The sequence below is a fragment of the Triturus cristatus genome, chromosome 10, assembly GCF_964204655.1.
Source record: "Triturus cristatus chromosome 10, aTriCri1.1, whole genome shotgun sequence".
Taxonomy (NCBI): Eukaryota; Metazoa; Chordata; class Amphibia; order Caudata; family Salamandridae; genus Triturus; species Triturus cristatus.
The window spans coordinates 35,148,033-35,171,161 of NC_140593.1; the positions used below are offsets into that span (position 1 = coordinate 35,148,033).

Below are 23,129 nucleotides of genomic sequence, written 5' to 3' on the forward strand. Positions count from 1 at the left end.
ATTTGGCGATTGCAATAACAAAGCTCCGTTTATCAGTGTAGTATGTTTTCCATGTTTTTCCATGTTTTGAAAAAACACTGGTGCTTATTTCTAAGGGAATTTGCCCAATAGCACTCACTCGAAAAAGTCTTAACGCCGAAACGCGTCGTCTTGCTTTCTGTGTACAATAAAATTTTGTAGATTCTCCTGGTGTGCTGTTCTCCTGCTTTATTACCTTCGGTGGAAGGGCGTTTGAAGCTGTCTTTGGAATATATATATATTTTATTTATTTATTTATTTGTAGGTTTATATAGCGCTAGTATCTCTGCGCTATATATTCACTGAAAAAACCATAGGTTTCACACACGTTATAGTTAGGAATTAGCATTTAAAAAACCTTGCAAATTCACTTAAAAAACCATAGGTTTCACACATGTTATAGTGAGGTGGATATTTCACTCGTAAAAAACCAATGAAATTCCCCCGTTATAGTTAGTTGAGATAACTATAACTCGCGCACCCGCAATCCTCTGCTCATGACGTCACATATTACATCACTCATGACATGGTCAGTGGCATCACTCATGACATCACTCATGACATCATCCTTGTGATAGAGTGGCGGTCGCGCGACTTATAGTTATCTCAACTAACTATAACGGGGGAATTTCATTGTTTTTTTACGAGTGAAATATCCACCCAACTATAACATGTGTGAAACCTATGGTATTTTAAGTGAATTTGCAAGGTTTTTTAAATGCTAATTCCCAACTATAACGTGTGTGAAACCTATATTTTTTTTCAGCGAATTTGTACGTTTTTTGAAATGCTAAATTATGTATGTATTATAATTTCTTTTATATATTTATTTTTCAATAAACTACGTATTAATTATTTTTTTTAATGGTTTTTCACCGTGTGCGCACGGTGCGCGCACCCCCGCAATTTAAAAAAAAAAAATGTATGTTTTTTTCTGCCTTCGGGGTCCTTCAGGGACCCCCTGACCAAGGCAAGGGGGTCAGGAACTCTCTACCCTGCCCCCTTTTCCCGTTCGCCACCTTCCTTTTCCACTCTCGCACTGAAAACAAACAAAATGGCGGCCGACGCTTCCTGATTTCGACCGATTCGAACGTTGACTGACATGTAACAACCAATCAGAATTACGCTCGTGCACGTTACGGTGCGCGCACGGTGCACGGCTATAGATATGTATGTGCTTTTAACTGCAATTTTCTCAGGAACTACTGAACAGATTGACTCCACATATGCAAAAGGCACATCCCTGACCTGAGGACTACCTCTCTGCCAAATTTCAATTAATTCTGTTCAGCCGTTCGGGCTGTACCTTCGACTAAAGGTCCTATGGGAAAATGCATGGGGAAAACGTGATTTGGGACCCCCTTTTTTCTCAGCCCCCGCTTGACGAATCGCCCCGAGACTTTCAGGGTAGAAGCAGAGCAGAGCGCCTCATTAGTTTTGAAAATTTCGTGAAGATTCGTCAACCGGCGCCAAAGTTATTCAAAATAGAATTTTGAGATTTCCTATGGAAACACGGTCCTAACTATAACTATCTACTGGCGACCGCCAGTAGATAATATACACACACATACACATATATACATATAAGCACGCACTTACCTCAAATATACTTTCCGTGCATTGTAAAGACATGCGTGGTAAAGGCATTGCATGATAAGGGCACTGCATGGTAGTTTAGTCAACATTGTAAAGGCTGTTTGCCTATCAGGACTCACCAAGATAACGCTTCAATGCCTAACATTTCATGACACTGGGACCGATTCACAGAACTAACTTAAGACAAAATCCTAAACTTACTACCATTTTGGTATTCACAGAAGGCACTTACTCATTTTGGTATTCACAGAAGTTAGGAGTCCTAACTTTAGGACTCCTAAATGCCTTCTGTGAATATCGAAAGTCTTAAAATTAGGATTTTTCTCAGTTTAGGAGTGGTAAAGTTAGGAGTCCTCATGTGTCTGTAGCTGACAAGGGATTTCCTTTTAGTAAAACCCCTAGCACTGAGAAGCGGGCTGTGGCTGTTGCCCCAACGTCCAAACAATTAGAATGAAAAAGTCAGGGTTGCCCCCCAACAATAACTCCCTGTCCACACCAATCTTAGTCAGGGAGTCTGTGGGTACACAGGGTATCCACAGTACCATTTACCCCCCACCCAAATCAATCAAAAACATTGCTCATTGCACTCTAGTTTCACGCTGTGCAGTTTTTAAGGTCGGCACCCCTGGAGGCATACTTTGGGTGCCAGCTCAAATCGAGGTGTAGTCCTCCTGTATGGAAACTCAGTGTTGCACCTTAGCTGCTCTCCCCTGAATATGATCCTGTCTGGCTGTATCCGGGGTCACCACGTTCAATGGAGACAGACCTTTATGAACAGGTCCAGACACCACCCAACTCTTAATTTTGGAAAACATGCATCACCCCTATACATTTTGAGTTAGTGATGAGTTGGATATTTTAAATATTGTCCAGAAAATTCAGCCTATTGGGCTCAAACCAACCGAGTGGTCTAGCTAGGGCAACCCTAAACTTCCCAATATGCAGTATTGGGTCTGGCACTTCTGCCCCATTGACGGACTGCGGCAGACACTATAGTGTGCTAGAGAACAATAATACAGAAAGCTGAGGAGCACCAGCATTAAAGAAGAGAACTCAACAAAGCTTCTATCCAATAACTGGTAACAGCCCCAGGACATGAAGAAAAGGGCTCACAGCCGTGGGTCAATGCAGGACTCATTGCAGAGGTTTTCTGGCGTAATCAACATACCACCCACTCCCACTCAGACATGCTGATCCCTCGGTGAATGGCAAAAGTTCCCAAGATACCAAATGATGAAAAGCCCATGACCAACGTTCCTACAGTTTCATGTGATCCGGGCTACTGTCTCGCCTACTTCCATATCTTGGTCGGCTTGATACTTCCGGCCAGAAAGCGACTCATTTAGAAGTGTCGTGAAGCAGCGAATACTAGAAGACAAGCAGAAGCACATCTCAGGTCCAGGATGGAAGCCACCAACGACCATGGTCTCCTCATGGTCACCGCTGTCAGCTCCCTCCGCAGGGCTTGGCTACCAATCTTCAGCTGTTTTTCCACAGGTGAGGGTCTTGGGATTCCAGGCCCTTCAAAGATTAAGATACAGAAGTCTGTTACAATCAAAGATATCCCCATTATTCATGAGCAATAAGCATGTACTTGTATCGAGCACTCTGGGTGGTTTTAAGGTCAAGACATTCCTCACTCAGCAAACACACCTGTGCAGTGAAGTACAAGTTACTTACCTTCGGTAACAATGTATCTGGTAGAGATGATTCTAGCCGCAGATTCCTTAACGTAGAATTATCCCCAGGCGTGAGACTGGACCCAGAAAATCTTTGCCACAGCACCTCTGCACACCGGGAGTAGCACCACGCGACCCCGCCCTGACGTCGTCAGCAAGGTCACATAAGTCCCACCCCGGCGCGCTGACGTCAGTTTTCTTCACAGAAGTTCTTCGCGCCACAACGTGGAGCCATCACAAATAAAACTGAGTATGGGAATAGTGTGCGAAAAAAATCAGTGAAAAAAAAGGGAAGAAGTGAATGGTGAGGAAGCACCATTAGAAACAGTGCCAAGCACTGCGTTACTGAAAGTCATGGAAAGGAAAGGGAAAGAGCACCGATCTGAGAAGCAACTCTTGCAAAGCAAAGGCAACAACCTCCCTGGAGGCAGAAAAAAACATGTTAAAATGACGTGGCAGACGACAGAAAAGCCGCAACCACAACCTATAAAGGTGAAGGACAAAAAGACCGGAGCAGAGGAGCAACAACAAGCATCTTAAGACAACACCGCCAAGGAGTCATATCCCCTGTAAAAACGAAGGGCGGAGGCACAGCCAAGAAATCCCAACCCAGAGGACTGCATAGGAGAGTATGTGTAGGCCCACACTGGAAGAACCAGGGTGCAGGGATGCGAAAGTACACACGAACTGGCCGTCCAATGGACCGACCTTCCAATCACCGGAAAAGAAGGAGGGGAACCATTAAACAGAACAAGGCACCCCGCCAGGAAGGAAGAGAAAGAGAGCACCCGTAGAAGACAAATGCCACCTGAAGGGAGGCAAGTGCAGAAGACCAGGCTGAAAGGTCCTCGTAGAATGGGGAGGAAGGGCAGGTCATGAAGGAATCTGCGGCTAGAATCGTCTCTACCAGATACATCGTTACCGAAGGTAAGTAACTTGTACATCTGATAGAGACTACTAGCCGCAGATTCTACCCAAGCCATACCGAAAGGGGAGGAGGGCCTGCGAGAGAACCTCCCACTAGGAAGAAACACCTGGCCCCAGCAAGGAAAAGGGAAGATCAAGAGACCCCAAGCCCATGCAAGGTACAACGGCCACAACCCTCGTAGGGACAGACTGCCGTAGAGGAGCACCCAGAAGGAAAGAACGACCCCCAACTCCAGGCAGAAGAGGCAGAACCAGAGGCAGAGCCCGCCGTAGGAAAACACACAGTGACTGAGGACAGCGGAACAGGCATCAGCCGCAAGGAAGCAGGCAAGGCAGGAAGGTTCCACAGCCAAGGAACGCAGGCATAGGAAGAAAGGCGCAGGTGCACAAGCCCCAGCAGAACAAGGCAGCACAACAGGGGCCATGGCGGTGGGCCAGCATAAGCGGGCGCGCACAGCCGGTAGAAGACAGCACCATGGAGCTGCACACCCAAAACAAGCCAGGCACAGGCTGAGGGCAGAAGCCAGGAAAATGCAGAGCAAGCTCCAAAGGAGGACCGTGCAATAGACACACACCGACCCACGAAGAGAAATGGAGCCAGCCAGAAGAGAAAAAGGGGAAGACATGGAGGACGGACCAAGCCGTCCACCATAACACAGGAAATGCCAGGAGAAACCCAGCCCCCCCTGGAACACCAAACAGAGGACCAGGCCGAAACGCCGGACTGGAAGGTGGAAAAGCCACAACATGACACCATAGACAGCAGGGCAATTTGTCAAGCGATGTAATGAACACGAGAATACAGAACCCGGAGCAGCGCAAGCTGCGCCCGGACAAGATGTAAGAGACCGCACCAGCGGTATACAGTGATGCCAGGAAAGGTAGGGAACACAAAAAAAAGGGGGCAACCATACCTCCCCAACGCAGGACAGAGCTATGGAATAGCTACAAGTACCTCACATAGGGTAGGCTACGTCCCACTAAAACATGGGAACACCTCCTAGGGAAAAATCCCACTGCAGAGGACAGAACATAAAGGACCTGCAAATATAGAACCACAGACTGCTTGTCAATCAGACAATCAAAAAACACAGAGAACACCCAACCTGAGGACACACATGGGTGGACCACAACAAAAGATCCACAAAAGCCGAAGGGGCTGTACCAGCAGCCAACAGCACAAAGGGGTTAACTTAAGGACCCGAAGGCACGCCAACCCACCAGAACAGAGAGATGGTCCAACCAAACTACACCGCCCATAAAGCAGCAGAGGAACGACATGCCAAGTTTATGGAGGGTGAGGAGGAGGAAGAGGACGGAGCTCTGCAAGGAGCCGCTGAATGGCAGCATGCGCATGGGTGTTAAACAAAAGCACCCCATCAAAGGGCAGGTCAACAAGACACTCCCTCACATTCTCAGGGAAAACGTTATCCCTCAGCCAAGCATGGCGACGGAGAGCCACTGAGCTTGCCATTGTACAGCCAAGAGCATCAGAAACGTCCAGGGCCGAATGAAGAATAAACGCGGCCAGCTCCCGGCCATCCAGTACATGGCGCCGCAGATTAGCGGAGATATCCGCCGGAGAGGCAGAAGACAGAAGGGACTCCACAGAATCCCACAGGCTGGAAGTAGCCCTGGCCAACACACAAAGCGTGTTGAGCGCTCACAAAGCAGCACTAGAGGAAGCGAAGAGGTTCCGCCCCCATGAATCCAACCATCGGGCCTCCCGAGACAGAGGCAACAACACCAAAGGTAAGGAAGGAAAAGCTGTCTGCAGAAGAGGGCCCTGGGTTGAAGGGTGGAAAGAAAGGTAGACTGGGTCATGTGGAGCAGGACGGTGGCGGTGGAGGAGAGCTTGGGTGATTGGATCCCCGTGGCAGGACGCCCCCAGGCTCCCAGAAGAGCATTATGGAGTGAAGCCTCAAAGGGAAGACGCAGCTCCCGTCCACCAGAGCCCTGATGGAGAACCTCCAGCAAATGGTCCATGGGGAATGGGATAACAGTCGCCCATGCGCAAAATGCCAGCAGCCGTGGAAATGGCCCGGGCAAAGGCCACACACGCCTCCGTAGGGTGTCGAGGGGGGAAAGCAATTCCTCTGTGAGCGATGGCTGTAAACTAAGCCCGCCATCCCCGAATCCACCTGGAGGAAGAAACGGCCAGCCCCGGAACGGTGGAAGATTGACAGACGAGTGGGGTACCTGAGGCGCCTCTGGTGAAGGCTGAGGCAGCGGGGACAGCGAAGAGCCCTCCCTGGAAGATGCCGGGTGAAAAAGCCATGACACGGCGGCCCATCTCCGGGGAAGAAGAGACAAAAATTTGGTGAACCTCTGGGGAGGAAGGAGCCTCCGGAGACAAGTCGACGACCCAACGGCGACCTGACTCCGTGGAGTCCACCACAGTCGTCGGTGTGATGTCGAACGGCACCGGAGGGGACGCCGAAACGACCTCCTCCACCACTTGCGGCCCAGGAGAATGGGCAGGGCCGGCTCCGGTGCGGCGAAAGAATGGTGCCGAAAAGGAGTCAACTCAACCTCCGTTGAAGCAGCCGCCTGCGTGGAGAAACGAGAAGGACCCGGGGACATGCCCCGGCCCCTAGCCAGCACCCGTGGCGCCGCCAGGGCCGACACCCATCTGCGCCGGCTCGGTTCCAGGCAAGGCCGCCTCCTGTCCAGAAGACCAAGGGGAACCAGGGGGCGAGCCCTGAGTCCCGGCGAACTCCTGCGACACCACAGGGACCCCCTCGGGTTTGCAGCAGGCAGAGGTGCTGTGGGCCGAAGAGGGGAACCCCGCAGGGCCGCACCCCCGACAACACCACACCTCCAACACCTGAAGCGGAACCCGCTGGGGCCGGAGCTGCCGGCGACACCACGGAAGGCCCCACATGTGGCAAGGGATCCGCGGGCGTCCCAGGAGGAGGAGGGGCCAAGGGAGCCTGCAGAGCCACAGCATAGGCCTCCATTTGGGACCTAGTCGCCCCGGGGACCAGGCCTCGGGGACAAGCTCTAGGACTTACCGATGGGCGAGTAACGCCCTAGGGGCCTCGGTGAAGGGCGATGCCGGAAGCGAAAGCGGCGAGTCTTGGACCCTTCCGCAGGGGACAGACGCGGAGCTGACACCGACCTGGACAACTGGGGCAAAAGGAGTTTCATACAGCGCTCCCGCCGGGACTTAGGCTTCAGATGCTGGCAAGCGTCGCAGTCCGTGGAATCATGGTGCTCGTCCAAGCACCACATGCAAATCAGATGAGGGTCCGTCACCGACATCTGACGTGCACAAGACTTTCACGCCTTAAAGCCTGAAGGCATTTGCACACTGTCCCATCACGCGAAGCATGAAAAAAAAAAAAGGCCTGAAGACAGGCAGGGACATGATCCGGATCCGCGTTGCACGCGGAAAAGAAGGAAACTGATGTCAGCCCACCCGGGGGTGGGACTTATGTGACCTTGCTGACGTCACGTCTGCGGACAACGTCAGGGCGGGGTTGCGTGGTGCCACCCCCGGCGCGCAGAGGTGCTGTGGCAAAGATTTTCCGGGTCCAGTCTGCCGCCTGGGGATAATTCTATGTTAAGGAATCTGCGGCTAGTAGTTTCTATCAGATGCAATGTTAAACCTGCCTGTGCAGTGAAGCAATGTTAAAATTGCCTGTGCAGTGAAGCAACGTTAAACCTACATCTGCAGTGCAGCAATGTTAAACGTGTCTGTGCAGTGGAGCAATGTTAATCCTGCCTATGCAGTGGAGCAATGCCAAACCTACATCTGCAGTGCAGCAATGTTAAACCTGCCTGTGCCGTGGTGCAGTGTTAAACCTTCCTGTGCGGTGCAACAATGTTAAATTAACATTTCCAGTACAGCAATGTTAGCCCACATCCATAGCTCATTGCACCCGGACGTCACAGAGGTAAAACGCAGGGTTTCTTTTCATTTTTGTTTTTATACCACTGGGCAGCTGTGTGTTGCTTTACTCAAACCAACAAACAAATCCTGGAACTTTAACCAAGGCCTCTTGTAAGTGTCAATACCAAATAAATGTGGGTGTTGGAAGGGACTATGCCCGGCACGACCCGTTGTGTAATATTGGTGCTGATCGATAAATTGTGGCAGAATCACGGTTTGTGGTGGTGTTGTGTGTAGATTTAGATTCCGTATATAGGTTTACCGATTTATGCCCTTGTATAGATACAATTCATATTGCCCTTATTTAGGCATAGCAAATCCTGCCCTTATTTAGGCATTATCCATGCTAACCAAATACAGGCATGGTCTTCTACATCCGTCCATCCACGTCACAACGAGTTCTTGGAAAACCGGACTCTTAAGCCTTTAGGAATTTCCCTTGCTGGGATATTGATTTCTCCAAGAAATCATTTAGTATTCCTGAACATCTATTTCTTAGGGGTTCATTCAGGACGTTCCGATGCCCGACTTTTACGTCAATGCAGGCATTCCTAAACACCTTCAAGGTATAAATATGCCTGCACTTGCCCTGGCAAACCACGGTTCCCGGATGATTCGAGCCAACTGGACTACGCGGCTCGTCATGGCAAGTTCTGAAGGAGATCGAGTTCCAGCCTGATGCACTGAACAGACTCTGTCATTCTCCTCGCAGAGAATCCAACTCCAGTGTTTCTGACTCTCCTTACAGGGTGTTAGATTATCGAGTCCCGGAAAGAGATTCCAACCTCTCTCATTCTAAGGTATGGAGCTGACTAGAACTTAGAGAAACTTTAGGCAACTCTTGGCTGAAACTAAAATATTGCCAGCTATACTTTAGAAACTGCACCTACTTCAAACCTTGCACTACACTTTGGTTAGGTACACTGGGGTAGAACTATTTAGAAGCATCAGATGAGTATCACATTTTAGCTTGTGTTATTTATGTATGTGTTTTCATGAATATATGTCATAGCTACAAACCATGCTATTGCAGTATTATTTTGTCTTACTGCTAACCTCGTACATATTGTACCTCGCAGCCTGTCTTACGATTGTAGCAGTTCATATCTCTTGCATGAGAAATAAGACTGTTCAATAAACCCTTTTTATTGAAATGCCCGTCTCCCTATTTCTGTGCAACTCTGTAGAAACGAAGCATGCACGATTGACTGAGTGAAACGGTTATCTATTGTTTCCACGGTTCTGAGATTGTTCCGACTCTAAGGGAAACACAGTTGTCATATTTATGCGGTTGTCAGAGACTAATCCCTACTTGTTTATTTGAGAAGTTTCTAGTGACCTCTGAGTTAGCTGGCACACACAAGTAATTAAGTTTAATGTACTCGATAGAGACATACTGACCTCAGTCCTATGTCAAATCTATTGTGTATATTATTCCAATGTGCAGAGCCTATCAGGGATATAGGAACTACACTACATGGCGCCCAACAGTTTGGTAAGGCCGTAATTTAATGCTAGATACTGAAGTAACTCAGTCGTGCTTTACTCAGAGACCCATACTCCTAATACTCCATAAGACGTCTGGAGTGGGTAGGGATAATATCTGCCATAGCGGAGTAGGACAAAAATCCTATGTATTAGCTGTTTGGTTTGTTCAACGTTGAAGGATACAGTGTTCCAAAATATTGTGCACCTTATTTGTTCCCTTGAAACTTGCTCTGCAACTTTCATTAAACAATATCCGAAAACAGCATGGACAACGGAGCTGTACCCAACAATGTCGCGGTACTCTTTGATAATACAGGTTTTGATGAAACCGATGAAAATGCGATAATCATCGCTCCAAATTTAGGGAGAGCTATCACTCTAAAACTTATAAAACATGGCCTAACACCAAGAAGCGGTAGAGCAGTTTTTGTGATGGAGGCACATAAATCTCACCAGACAGAGGTATTCTATTCATGGATAGTATTCCCAGAATCAAATCCAGTAACTGAAACATTTCACTTCTTCAAAGCAGATGAACCACCCAAGGAAAATATTCCTTTCAAGGATATTGAAATTCCACTCACATACCAGGAGCATGATCTCTGGTTTAAAGGCGCCCTAAAACATTACAATCACATTACCAGGCTTCGTCCACTAGGTAGACCAGGAGCAAAATGGCGGATTTTAGCCGGCTACACACCTCATCCTGACATTGAAGAAATGACAGATGTAGAATTACTTGCTCAGCTCAGAGTTGATAAAAATGTATAGACAATTGAGTTCAATACATCATGCGGACTTTGACAGTCCAACAACCATTAGTTATTCCGCAACAAACCTCTCACCAGGGGAATATACTAAAAATCACTCCACAGACTTTACACGCAGTCATGGGTAAAATGCCCACAAAACGTGAACAAATTCCATTCTGGATAGCTCAAAAAATTACTCAAATCGAAGCAGTATTTCCTAATACTAGCCCTTATGAGAAACACAGAATTCTAACAATCTGTCTACCAAAGGGGATCACACCACATCTGGAAGGCTGCACCACTTGGGGCACAGTCTTTGCTGCCATCTACACTAAAACACCTGGTGTTCCGTCTATGGCGGTAATACCTTATGTCCTGAAACAGATTCAAAACGAATACGGGGCAGAGCCTGCTCTGAATTTAGGTATGAAGTTACTTAAAAATTTCGACCAGGTCTGAACAATAATATTATCCAATATTAAAGGAGAAGCAGCATCAGTGGCGATCCACCAGAAATTAGGGGAATTTGATGTAACAGAACAACCACAAGAACTAGCCAGAATAATTGAAAAATCCTATGAAGAATTAGGCCGAGACAGTTTGGGAGGGAAACCAGTTAAACCACAATTGTCTGAAAGTCCTGAAAAGGCTTTTATTAAAAACAATCCTACCTCTTCTGAAAAGAAGTGGGAAAAATAAACAATTTTCAAAAGAAAAAGATTCTCAATCCCGAGGTAGGTCTCCTCAAAAGGAGCCCTCTGACAGAGGTATAACCTCAGGAATAGGGATGATTTGAGAAAACCTGATAGATAAAGACACTGATACACGTTCCTCTCGTACCTTTCAGATATCATCACAGACATCCGAAAGAAGAGGACGGTCAGAAAACAAAGAAGAACGCGTGAAGTCCAAAGACGATCAACACATTCAGAAAAACAAACCAAAACCTCAATTCTCCAAAAAGAAGGTAGCAGGTCTGAAGAGAAGACATGCAGAGGATTCTGATAACACAACTCAAGAACGGAGAATGGGCACAGACAATGTTGGATAGTAAAGCAGAAGTTACAGTAGCTCGCCAGAACCTGAAGGGGCTTCTGGAGGGGGGCGTGGCCAAGCCGCGAGCTAAGATGGCCGCGCGGCGCAGAAGCTCCGCCGCCAGCCCGGCGCTAAAGCTCCTTTTCCTCCCCTCCTGCCACGGGCGCGGCACTCCTGGCAGCGCCGCTGAAGATCCTGAGACCCCGGAGCGAGCCGCGGCGATGATTGGGGCGCTCGTGACCGGCTGAGGACACATCGCCCTAGGTCCCAAGATGGCGGGCGACTGCGGGCTGCACAGACGGGAGTGTGAGACCAGAGGCCTCCGGTGAATCAGGTACCCGGGACGGGGTGTGGGGGGGGGGGCGTTGAGCGCCGGGGTGCGGGCTGACGGGTGTCTGCGGTCCTCCCTGCGCCGCTACGGGCTGGGGGGAGCCGGGAGCCTGGATCTTGCCGGGCGCGCCTGACTTGTCCCTACTCGTGTCCTCCTCCCTGGGGCCCCTGATCTCACGGTCGGGGGACCGGGGGGAGGCTGCGGGGTGGCCCGCTGGCGGTGTGGGGGGGCGGGTTGGACGCTGCTCTGGTCTAGCGCTCGGGCTGTCTCCGCCTCTCTCCTCGGGCCTGCTCTGGACGCGACCTGTGTACTGCGGCCTGGTCGTGTTGTCCTCCCTCGCCCTACCTGGCTCCGCTGGGGCTGGGCTGCGGCCTGTTTCGCTATGGTCCCCCCCCCATTCCACTCTGGACCCTGCCTGCTGCACCTGGTGAGGTCCCGGACCGACGGCGCGGTGTAGCCGGGTCGGCGTCGGCATCCGGTGGGCACTGCGGCACCTGGGGGACCTGGGCGGCTTGACAACAGGCTGAACAATCCTGCCGGACTACTGCTGCGGCATAGCTGAGCCGACCTTACTCTACAGGCAGCGGGCTGGTGGCCCTCGGACAGTTGGTGGCATGGGTCGCAAAGACCCCAAACAGAAAACATTGCCATTTGAGAAACTCCCTGAACAGCCTGCGGGGGATCGCCCTGCCATGTCGGGCCCGGCCGAGGGGACGTCCGGCGGCCCGCTGACCGATGCCCCGTCCCCGGACTGGCTTCAGGAAATGCGTGCTGGCTTCAGGGCCTTCGATGGCCGCTTCGATGCCCTGGACAGGACGTTGGAGAACATGGGGGCTAAGATCCAGGCTCATGACCAGTGTCTGGGAGAAGCTGAGGCCCGGATCTCTACTCTCGAGGACAAAGCAGTACAAGAGTCCAAGCGGGTAGACAAGCTTGAGCGTATCTTGAAAGAAGTGGCCATCAAGAACGAAGATTTAGAATCGCGCAGTCGGCGCAACAATGTGCGGATAACCGGGGTTCCGGAATCCACGGCCACGGGCCGGCTTGACGTTTTTGTAGAGCAGTTGCTTACTGACATTTTTGGGAGAGAAGCCTTCACTCCGGGATTTGTGGTTGAGAGGGCCCACAGCTCCTTGGGGCCGCAGCCTAACCCGGGGCTCCCGCCGCGCCCGCTTATTGCCCGTATCATGAACTTTCGGGACCGTGACACTGCCCTACGCCTAGCCAGGGAAAAGGGTGAGATCACTTGGCAGGGCTCGAGACTTTCCTTCTACCCCGATTTCACGGCCACGGTCCAGGAGGCCAGGCGGAAATATACAGGTGCAAAGGCTACGCTGCGAAATCTGGGCCTCAAATATGGTATGCTCTACCCGGCTCGTCTACGGGTCGACGTCGAGGGCCGTACTCGGCTCTTTGATACCCCCACGGCGGTGCAGGAATTCTGTCGCAACTACAGGCCGCGTCGGGGCCCGCCGGGGGGTGACGAGGATGGACGTTCCCCCCCTCGCAGTGGCTCTGCGCACAGCCAGGACCTGTTTGCGACCTCAGGTGTCGGCTGAGACGGCGCCCAGGCTCTAACTTAGCTTACATTGACTCTTGTTATTGGAGGACTTTTTGAATGATTGGTATATATTTGCTATACAGCGCTGGGTTGATTGCGGATCGTCGTCACCCCCCTTTGGTTGAAACTGTTGGGAGCACTTCTGGGTTATGATGCTCTGTCTTCTTTTTTTGGTATACATTTGGTATTACTATTTAGAGCTATGTTTTTTTCTTTCAGGTTGGGGATTGCCTCACGTTTGCGTGGTTTGGCTGGGTGGGGGGAGGGGGGTGGGGATGTTTAAGTTTGATTTTCATGACTTGGCTGTGTGTGAGCTCTTATCTTTGGTGCACGGAGGCGCTGCATCGCTCCTGCTCCTGCTACGAACAGTTTGGCATCGATGGCCCAGATAGGTCTGAATGTAACTCCCGCCAATCTCTCCTTAATGTCTTGGAATGTCCGTGGCCTCAATAATCAGCGTAAATGCAAACAAATACTACATTACTTGAATCGACACAGGGTCGACATTGCCTTTCTCCAAGAGACACACTTACACCCATCGGGGAATACCAGTTTTGCATCTTCCTGGGGCGCCCACCGCTATTTTTCCAATTTCAGCAACTATGCTAGAGGCACTGCGGTCCTAATTCATAAAAGGCTCCCGTTTCACTGCCAGACATTCCTGGGGGACAGGGAAGGGCGTTATTGCATTGTGAAAGGAGTGCTGATGGGGCACGTGGTCACTCTGGTATGTGTATATGCTCCTAAAACGGATTCCCCGGATTTTTTCCACGCGCTTGCTGCCCAGTTGGCCTCCCTAGCACCCGCTGCCATCCTGCTTGGAGGCGACCTCAACTTGCTACTGAATGTGGGGCTCGATAGCACCTCCGGGGCCACTGACTCCAAACCTAGGGCTAGACGCGCGCTCTTAGACCTTTGCACCCGTTTCTCTCTCACTGACGTATGGCACAGGCGCAACCCAGACACTACAGCCTACACACACTTCTCTGGGCAACACAACACCTGGACCAGGATTGACTACTGGCTCCTATCTCCGGACCTGTCCCTCCGGTTTCGCACATCAGGGACCCTCCCTAGAACCTATTCTGACCATTCTCCTGTAGTACTGGGTTTAGAAGTTCCCCACCCGGAGGGGTTTGAGCGGCAGTGGCGTTTTCCCGGAGGGCCCTTCTGGATGATCTCTTTGTCCATGAGGTGTCTGAAGCAATAGAAGACTATTTTGCGCTAAACACTGGCTCGGTAGACTCATGGGCTGTCCTGTGGGAGGGGTTCAAGGCCTATATCAGAGGGGTTTGCATTGCTAACAGGCTGGGGTCCTGAGGCCGCTACACACAACAATCACGCGCTTAGAGGCGCAACTGGATGCGATTGAAGTGGAGGCGCGACGGTCGCCCTCCGACGAAGTGTCTGCCAGGCGCTTGACCCTCCTGTTGGACTTTCGGGAGGCTGCGGACAAGGAGATCCTATATCTGGGGAAATATCGGGTGGTTCGGCGGGAAGGGGATCGGCCGGGGCGCACGCTCGCACAGGTTCTGAGACCGCCGTATAGTAAGTCCCTAGTAACCGAAGTGCGGGGAGTAGATGGTACGCTCCGCACGCAGCCCGCTGAGATTCGGGACAAATTCCTGGCCTATTATACTGAGTTATATACCTCCAAATTGGGTGAATCCACGGCCGCTCGGGACGCCTACCTGTCGGAAATTGCGCTCGTGTTTCTGGATCGGGGCATGCAGGAGTTTATGGCGGAGCCCATAACGGTGGCGGAGGTACGGGGAGCGATTAAAGTACTCCGGAGCTCTTCTGCTCCGGGTCTTGATGGCTTCTCCGGAGATTTCTACAAGGCCTTCTCTGATCTGTTGGCGCCTAAGCTCATAGAGGTCTATGCGGAGGCGTTGGAGCGTGGTTCGCTCCCGGCTACTCTTCGAGAGGCGGTCGTAGTCCTGCTCCCGAAGCCAAACAAGGACCCATCGATGTGTGGGTCATATAGACCCCTATCCCTCTTAAACACCGACTATAAGATTCTAGCCAAAATAGTAGCCAACAGACTTTCCCAGCTGATGGAATTCATTATCTCGCCCATGCAATCGGGCTTTATCCCCGTCGCTCGACGTCGCTGAATTTGCAGACTTTATTCACTGTTCTGCACAGAATTAACCTGGCCACACCTGCTGCTGCGATCCTACTGGACACCGAGAAGGCGTTTGATTCCTTAGAATGGCCATTCTTTCTTGCCGTTATGGAACGCATGGGCATGCCGGCGAACTTTCTGGCCACGACTCGTCTCCTCTATAGCCGCCCCACGGCACGCCTGCGTGTCAACGGTACATTATCCCGACCTTTCTCTCTAACGCGTGGCACGCGACAGGGCTGTCCGCTTTCCCAGCTCTTGTTCATTTTAGCCATGGACCCCCTGATTCGGCATTTCCAGGAACGACACCTCCACAGGGGCCTTCAGTTTAGAACAGGCCCGTTGCTTGCCTCCCTTTACGCGGATGACACTATCCTGTATGTAAGGGAGCCACATATCAATCTTGCCCCCCCTGATTCGGGAGATCCTACGCTTTGGTGGCCACTCGGGACTGGGCATAAACTGGCACAAATCCATCATATTCCCATTGACTAGCGGCACCTCCCCGTGGCAATGTGAGTTCCCATTGGAGTGGTGCTCGGATTCAGTACGCTACTTGGGCATTCAGATCCATTTGAGCACAGACGAAATCATCCGCCTCAATTATGGACGCGCGGTGGCGCGGTTGGAGATGCAGGTAGAGGGTTGGTTGCGCCTCCCGCTCTCCATGTCGGCCAGAATAGCCATCATAAAAATGATAGTGCTCCCCAAATTTTTGTATCTTTTTAACAATATCCCTGTTCCCCTCACTCGGTCTTTCTTTTCCACCTTGAGATCCCTCCTGATCCGACTGGTCTGGGGCGGGAAGCACCCCCGGATTCGCTGGAAGACTCTTACACTCCCACTAGATAGGGGAGGCCTCGGCGTACCGGATCTGTATCTCTACTATCTGGTCGCACAGTGTGCACATGCCTATGCCTGGTACCATCCGGACGCTAGGATCCCGTTTCTGCGCCCTGAGGCAGACTTTGTTCTCCCAGGCCAGTTGGCTGCCGTTCTGCCCAAGGGTATCCCCAGAAGCCCAGTGGATATCCAAACAGTGTCCACTACTAGCTGGGCCTGGAAGAAACTTTTGAGCTATTTAGCTCACCCTCGCCTATATTCCTCTTCGCTCCCTATTCGCAACCCGGGGCTACTGCCGGGCACAGATGAGGCGCTTGTGCAGCGAACGTTAAGCAAATTTAACCTCACCAAGATGGGAGATTTATACCCGGGAGGGCACATATTCTCGGCGTCGGAAGAGGCGCGTTTCAGCGAGGCTACCTTCATGGATAGGTTCGTTCTTCGCCGACTCTATTGCGCTGCCAGGGCGGTAATTGAGGGTTTCCCCCTTGAGCCTGCTTCCTTCGAACCCCTTACCATCGTTATTGACAGGGATACGGGGGCCCACATAGTCTCGAGGCTGTACAAGGCGTGTGCGGCTTTGCTCCCTTGTACGGATGACCGGGCACGGGCGGAATGGGAGACGGACTTGGGTAGGCCTATTACGGATGAGCAGTGGACGGCCTGCTGTAAGGTTACTGCTACGGTGTCACTGAACAGTCGTCACAAACTCCTTCACTATAAATTCCTACGACGTTGGTACATGACCCCAGACAGACTCCACTCCATTGACCCTGCAAGACCTCACCTCTGCTGGAAGTGCTCGGCACCGCATGCAGACTTCGCACACTTGTCCTGGACTTGTCCTAGGCTGCAATCATTCTGGACACAAGTTTACAAGATCTTAGAAGACATGTTAGAACTTACACTTGTTCCCGCTCCAGAGGTTGCGTTGTTGGGCTATACAGCAAATTTCCCTAAGAACGTTCGTAGGTTGGCCGCTATGGGTCTGCTTCTGGCCAAACGTGAAATCGCCAGGCGCTGGGGGGATAGACGGGCTCCTACGGTCAAATCGTGGCTCACTGCCATGGCGTTCTGCAGCACGAATAGCGAACTCTACTCCAGTCTCCTTCCCGCGGCGGCGCGTCCTAGGGACATCTGGGGCCCTTACAAAACATACATTGCGGGCCTCCCCGGTTCCCCCTCGTCACCCACACATTCCGGTATAGTTCCAACGGGAGTGGGGTAAGCGAGTCGATATGGGCATCGAAGAATGGGGACGTCAGGAATGAATGGGATGATATGTTCCATGGGGCATTTGTTGTGGGGGGGGTAGATGGCATGGACTTCACAAGGGTAGCGGGGTAAGTGTGGAGGGATGGGGTGGCTATGAACCCTGGGTGTGGATTGTTGATGTCAGTTTCATCTGTTTCAATTTAGACAAGTATTGATGGGGGATTGATCAAGGGGGTTCTGATGTCGGATACCATCCATAAGTTACACATATTGTCAGGAAGCTGGAAATGTTATGATGTACCTCCATACTTTGTCATTCGTGAACGCACAGCTATCATTTGTGTATCGTTTGAATTTGCAAATCTAAATAAAGCTTTAAAAAAAAAAAAAAAAAAAAAGGGGCTTCTGGAGACAGTGGACTTGAATGAAGACATTCAAATTGAAACTGCAGACACCAGGGTTTGTTCTCCGCATAGGTTATATGAAATAACACTTCGGATGGAGGGAGACATACCACGAAAAGTGAAAGAACTCTTTTGGGAGCGACTTTTGAGGGGTTATGATATACTTCTAACAGAACAAGACTGGCCACCAGACTTGGTCAGAGAGTGCCCACATGGTGAAGACATCATTATGCCAGCCTTCTCCAACGATGTTCCAGTACACTTAAAATATACCTATGCCAGGAAATGGGCAGTGGCCCAGGCCCCAGCAATATATAAAAATCATGTAGGATGGGATGAGGACTCACCTCACCACAAAATCCAGTTAAAAAAAATCAACCAACTGCACAAAGCCAGCATCCGATTAAGCAAGAAGCTAAAACAGGTCAGGGAGATTTTAGATCAATTTGAATACCAGGGGGTGATTGAAATATGCACCTCATCAATGAACAAACCTTTGTTTCTTGTCTCCAAATCGGACAACACATATCGTCTAGTTTTGGATTACAGACACCTAAACTCTTGTTGCAAAACATTTGCAGTGCAAAATGCACACAGTACAGCATTAATGAATAACATTGTGCGTAAAAAGTACAAAACCACATTCGACATTTCAAATGGTTTCTTTTGTCAAAATATTGCACCTAAAAGTAGATATTTGACCGCTTTCTCAATCATGGGGACACAGCGTCAATTTTGTCGACTACCTCAGGGGTTCAAAAACAGCCCGGGGTTACTCTCAGCAAGAGTAACAGAGTTACTACAAATTTATGATGATGAGGCATTGTCATATGTCGATGATATATATCTGACAGACGATGACCTGGACAGGCACTTGAACAAAGTGAACATCATTTTATTGGGCTTCGCCTCTGAGGGTTACAAATTCAATTTAAAAAGTCCAGAATTGCCCATCTCAACGTCCTTTTCCTAGGATATGAAATTTCAAGTGAAGGCAAAAGCTTGCAGACAACTTTTTAGAAAAGCGTGCGCTACTCCAACCTCCAAAAACGCTGAAAAACTTACTTGAATCTAGGTTTCCTGAATTTTGGAAAAACTTACATTTTAAATTACGGAGAGAGGGTTAAACCTCTCTACGATTTAATCAAACCTGATTTCAAAACCACAACTTGGACACAAGAACACACAAATTCTGCGTTCACTTCAAACATACATGTTAGCAACAAAGCACTTGCAAACACGCGTAAACGTACACAACTTAGTAATCCGAATCATTCCGGGTCAATGCGGATTCACCTACTTAACTTTTAACGAAGGTGAAAAATTACCAATTGTATACAAATCACACTTGTATACACAAGCAGAAATGAAATTCACTTCACTTCTACAGAAAAGATTCCAACAGCAGTTCAAACCGCTGTAGCAAAAGAAAGAGCTCTAGCACAGGGGAAACGCATTATGGTTGTGACTCTTGTACCAGACTTGGAGGCAGTTACTAAAGCTAGCATTCCAAATGCAAAAACTTTACATCTGAGATGGCTACAATGGGTTAATTCTCTTGCTGCAACTGATGTTGAATATGTGTTTGATCCTTATTTGAAAACACAAGCATTCCTGCAATACGAACATGAATGTCCTCTGCCTACTGAAATTCTCCCTCTTGAACAGTACAAATTTATAACTTATACTGACAGATCTGCACAACCTGCTACGGGGAGTAAACAAGCTTACAGTGCAGCATGTGCGATCGTTAAAGGTCGCATGCAAGATGGCAAATTTAGACCAATGGTCACAAAAACGCAATCTCTAGGAGATTGTACAGCTCAGCGTTCTGAACTACAAGCATTCAAGATGGCACTTGAAAATACGGATCGCGAATTCCCCACACTCATAGTGTGTGATTCCTTTTACTGTGTTCAATCTTACAATGAATATTTGCAAAATTGGCTTCAAAACAGTTTCAAAGATGCAAAAGGTGGCACAATAAAGCATAAAACGCTTTGGGAACAAGTAGTTCAGTTGCGAAACGGACTGCAAAACACTCACGTGATACACATGCTGAGTCATCAACGTGATGGCGTTCATGTTGAAGGGAATTCATTGGCTGAAGAGGCCGCAAAGGGGACTGTGCAAACTGTTTCCGTAGCTGCAATCAGTCGTTCAAAAACAAAAATAGACAGTAAAATAATGCTGGCTGTCAATGCTTCAAGCAAAGGCAGCAGTGCAGCGTTACCTAATAAATTTCCACTCAAATACTCATATATAATTGATGCGAACAGCGTTCCCTTTGCTCGAATCCCTGGAGTGGGGGACAGAGTAATTGCAAACACGGAACGTAGGACATCCTTCATTTATGAAACACATCTGGGGAAGGGTCTGATACATCAAGGGATCTCTAACACTATATTAGAGTTAAAAGAGACACACTGGTGGCCAGGGATGAATACTCAAATCCACATTTTTATCGATAACTGCATAGCATGCAATAGAGATCGCACTACAGAACGCCACCAGACACCTGACTACAAACTAGCCAGCCCAGATCAGACACCATTGTTAGACAGCATTAGACTGTCCACCTGCCGACGTCCCTTTGGATGAATGCAGCCCCACAAACAGTAAGTCAAGGTTCCTATGGAAGTGGCCTCAGCGCTCAGCTGACGCTAGAACTGTTATAAAAGATTTGCGATTCTGTGAGAAGTTGGCCTAATATATATTGTGTTCACTAGTTATAGTGGGCACCCTGTATCAGTCCAAACAACCCCTTATGGTGATAGGTTAAAGACAACCTTTATTGAAAGCTATCCTAGTGGTAGATATGGAGAGCAGCCTTCAGGCTAAGTCTTGAAGGAATGTAAAGCAGCTTGTTTTACCAGTCTATAACCACTTGAATGACCAAATGAAAGGACAACCACATCAGGTATATATTTAAAATATATGTATTTAAGATAAAACACAGCGCACTAGTCTCTTTATGAGACTAGAGTTCAAAGTACTTAAGTTACAAGTCTGTATTCAACAGTAAAAGCACAAATACACGTTTGGGCCCTAGGGGCGTACCAAACCATATACCAATAAAGTGGTATAAGAACCACGACAGAACTAGACACAAGGCCTAGAGCCTGGAGAATCAATCAATCAATCATAATACTTGTATAGCGCGCTACTCACCCGGAAGGGTCTCAAGGCGCTTGGGGGAAGGGGGATGCTACTGCTCGAACAGCCAGGTCTTGAGTTGTCTCCTGAAGGCGAGGTGGTCCTGGGTCAGCCGAAGGTGGATGGGGAGGGAGTTCCATGTCTTGGCCGCCAGGTAGGAGAAGGATCTGCCTCCGGCAGTGGCTCTTCGGATGCGTGGTACGGTGGCGAGGGCGAGGCTAGCGGACCGTAGCTGGCGGGTGGGCGTGTGGAAGGTCAGGCGGTCGTTGAGGTACTTGGGGCCCAGGTTGTGGAGAGACTTGTGTGCGTGGGTGAGGAGCCTGAACGTGATCCTCTTGTTGACGGGGAGCCAGTGCAGGTTCCTCAGGTGGCTGGAGATGTGGCTGCGTCGATGGATGTCCAGGATGAGTCGGGCGGAGGCGTTCTGGATGCGTTGTAGTCTTTTCTGTAGCTTGGCTGTGGTTCCGGCGTAGAGGGTGTTTCCGTAGTCCAGCCGGCTGGTGACGAGGGCCTGGGTGACCGTCTCCCTGGTTTCGATCGGGATCCATCGGAAGCTCTTGCGGAGCATGCGGAGGGTCTGAAAGCATGAAGAGGAGACGGCGTTGACTTGTCTGGTCATCGAGAGGGAGGAGTCCAGGATGAAGCCCAGGTTGCGTGCGTGGTCTGTCGGCTTGGGGGCGGTGTGTGGTAAATTTAAATTACCTAGACTTAATTTATGCGGTAAAATACAATACGAATAACTCAGTAAAAATAAGAGGCAGAATCCGTGGTATTCGAGGGTATAATAGGGAATTTATTCCTTACAAAGGAATGATGATGATGGTTCGAACCAGGCAATCGAGTTCCGTCACCACGAAGGTTCAGGAAGGGATCAGCAATACATTATTGACAGGTTATAAAATATATAGTAATGCATTACAGTAAAGACAGATGCAGGAGGCGTAACAGCTGATAAGAATACACATACGTAATAAAAAAGGCGTTACAATAGGCGTGCATAGAGGCGTATGCTAAAAACGTCATTATGATGATGACACAAGTGGGTGGATCCATAAAAGAATCCTGCAAAGTCAGCAAAAATACATGGCAGAGATGCGCGCGCAGCCGCATGACGTGTGATTGACGTGTAACTAGAGGGTGAAGGGAACTTGACATTTAGCCCTACATGAGGAGACAAAAGTCTGGGGTGTCAGGACAACCTAGTCCTAAATCATATCTAATATCTTGTGTTTAAGGAACTATATTATCTAAAAGGAAAGGTCTTCTCGGACAAAGCCTATTCTATACTGACTGCTAGTGCGTGTACAAGCGTCTAAGTGTCTACATGAGATGCGAGGGGGCATGGGCCTACCATGGTAACGAAAGTCATGAATTATTTGCACGGAGACAGTAAGGCCGGGCCCTTTGCTCTGCAGCTGGAGGGATGTTTACCTAAGCTACTAGACAGGAACGCATTTCTTTGAGGAGCGGAGCAGATAACTTGAAGGCTGAATACAGTTTTGGCAGGCAACAGGCCGGGCTAGGCACCGTTAGCCGCGCAGGAAGTATGACAAAGTTCATGGATACAGATGCAGGTCCAGGCTGGAGCATTCAGAGGCAGAAGCAGGAAAAGCTTGATGGCAGAATTCAGGGCCTACCTTGCCAGAGCTGGAAAACGTAAAAAGCATACCATATAAAGACGGTGGCAAGGCATACTTAGGAACGGAATATCTGACCCATTCATGGCAGATCTGAAAGAGGACATATTAACGTTGGACACAATTGTATTTGCGTCTTCATAGCTTGAAGTGGAGGGAACATACATGTACTTTTAGCATGTACATGGAGCCGTTGGGGTCTAGATAGGGGACACAATTGACCATAAAAATTCATATTTCCTCATTCCCTCCTTGTCCCCTACAGACCCTTCATGAAATATCGATCTTCAGGAATCCATCAATCTGCTCATGTAACATCATATGCTCTTCTTTCTTCTTCCGGGATCTTGAATGAAAACTTGAACGTGGAATACACGATGTGGCACACAGGCCGCAAATCACTGGTCCACTTTGTAGACACAGGCAGCAACTGAATACTATGAGAAGGCCAATACCTAGGAAGG

The 23,129-nt window shown here is 49.4% G+C and overlaps 1 long non-coding RNA gene across 2 annotated transcripts in view; it reads right to left on the reverse strand.

Annotated features, from left to right (window-relative positions):
- Window positions 1-279: 279 nt before the first annotated feature.
- The window catches only part of LOC146788761 (uncharacterized), a 147,388-nt gene continuing 124,538 nt past the window's right edge, over window positions 280-23,129 (reverse strand). The window contains exon 4 of one of the 2 annotated variants that reach the window (XR_014969976.1): window positions 280-3,135. This is a non-coding gene — a long non-coding RNA (uncharacterized LOC146788761). The remainder of the gene's footprint in view (window positions 3,136-23,129) is intronic. The other variant, XR_014969977.1, reaches the window with a different exon arrangement.